A 1,838-nucleotide genomic window follows, 5' to 3' on the forward strand; every position below is an offset into this window, starting at 1 on the left:
CTCCTTCGCTCCTTGAGAGCGCTGGGGAGAAGGCGTGGAGGGTGGGTCCAGGGTGATGTGGTAATGGCGCTGTAAGAAGTGACAAGCCTCGTCCGGGATAGTAAAGGATTTCTGTTCACCAGCAGAATCAGTGAGGCGTAGAGTGGCAGGATAAGCCAAAGTGAATTTCACAGATTTGTGGAACAGAGCCTGGCAAATAGGCTGGAATGCTTTCCTGCGGCGGGAAACCTCCTGGAGTAGTCGGCAAAAATTAACAGTTTGTGGCCGTCGACTTGCAGACTTTTAGCGTTGCGGAAAGACTTCAGGATATTTTGTCTGTCCATATAGTTGAGATATCGCACTATCACTTCTCTAGGAGTGCGTCTGTCGTTGGAAGGGGCTCCCAGGCGGTGGGCTCGTTCCACCGAGCAGGCTGACTGGATCCCCAGGGCCTGGGGCAGTCTGGTGGAGGCCATGTCACAGAGAGCGTCGCTGCCAAAGGTTTCAGGTAACCCTATAATCCGCAGATTATTTCTTCTGGACCTGTTCTCCAGGTCATCCACTTTGTCTAGCAGGTACCTTTGCGTCTGCCTGGCTTGCTGGTCTAAGGCAAAAGATCACTGCAGTTCGTCCTCCAGGTCAGACATCCTGTGTTCCATGTCTGTCAGTCTATGGGCATAGTCACCGAGCTCCTTCCGGAGCTGTGAGATCCCCTCAGAGACGGCCTTATCCACAGCGTCTTTAATCGTAGGGGACAAGAGAGAGGCCACCGCTTGAGCCAAGGTAACAATCTGTGCCTCCGGTATGGGATGCGATGGAGTGCTGGGTGTTGCGGAGGTCTGAAGGGGGGCGGCGTCTTCCATGGCCGCTTCGCTGGAGGCCGCAAGTGAGGCCGCGGCCTTGATTTGAGCCGGCGCCGGAGTGGCTCCGTGATGGAGAAATTTGTCCATAGCTGCTCGGTCCCCGGGGTCCGCTGAGGGTGATAGGCAGCGTTTAAAGTTTGGATGGGCTATATATGCCGGTTATTAGCCGATTTGTCCCGGAGCCGTTGTCCCGCGCTGCTTCCTACATGGGCACCGGAACCGGAAGTCCGACTTGGCCATTCTAACACCTGGATATGTTTATTTGTGAACCATTCCATTGTAGATTTTGCTTTATGTTTTGGATCATTGTCTTGTTGGAAGACAAATCTCCGTCCCAGTCTCAGGTATTTTGCAGACTCCATCAGGTTTTCTTCCAGAATGGTCCTGTATTTGGCTCCATCCATCTTCCCATTAATTTTAACCATCTTCCCTGTCCCTGCTGAAGAAAAGCAGGCCCAAACCATGATGCTGCCACCACCATGTTTGACAGTGGGGATGGTGTGTTCAGGGTGAAGAGCTGTGTTGCTAAGCTGAAAGTTTAGAGGGACGGCCAGGTCTTCATAGATTTGCAGTGGTCTGATACTCCTTCCATTTCAGTATTATCGCTTGCACAGTGCTCCTTGGGATGTTTAAAGCTTGGGAAATCTTTTTGTATCCAAATCCGGCTTTAAACTTCTCCACAACATTATCTCGGACCTGCCTGGTGTGTTCCTTGTTCTTCATGATGCTCTCTGCGCTTTAAACGGACCTCTGAGACTATAACAATGCAGGTGCATTTATACGGAGACTTGATTACACACAGGTGGATTCTATTTATCATCATTAGTCATTTAGGTCAACATTGGATCATTCAGAGATCCTCACTGCACTTCTGGAGAGAGTTTGCTGCACTGAAAGTAAAGGGGCTGAATAAATTTGCATGCCCAATTTTTCAGTTTTTTATTTGTTAACAAAGTTTGAAATATCCAATAAATTTCGTTCCACTTCATGATTGTG

The sequence above is a fragment of the Pelophylax lessonae genome, assembly GCF_965119305.1.
Source record: "Pelophylax lessonae genome assembly, chromosome: 5".
In the NCBI taxonomy this organism is placed as follows: Eukaryota; Metazoa; Chordata; class Amphibia; order Anura; family Ranidae; genus Pelophylax; species Pelophylax lessonae.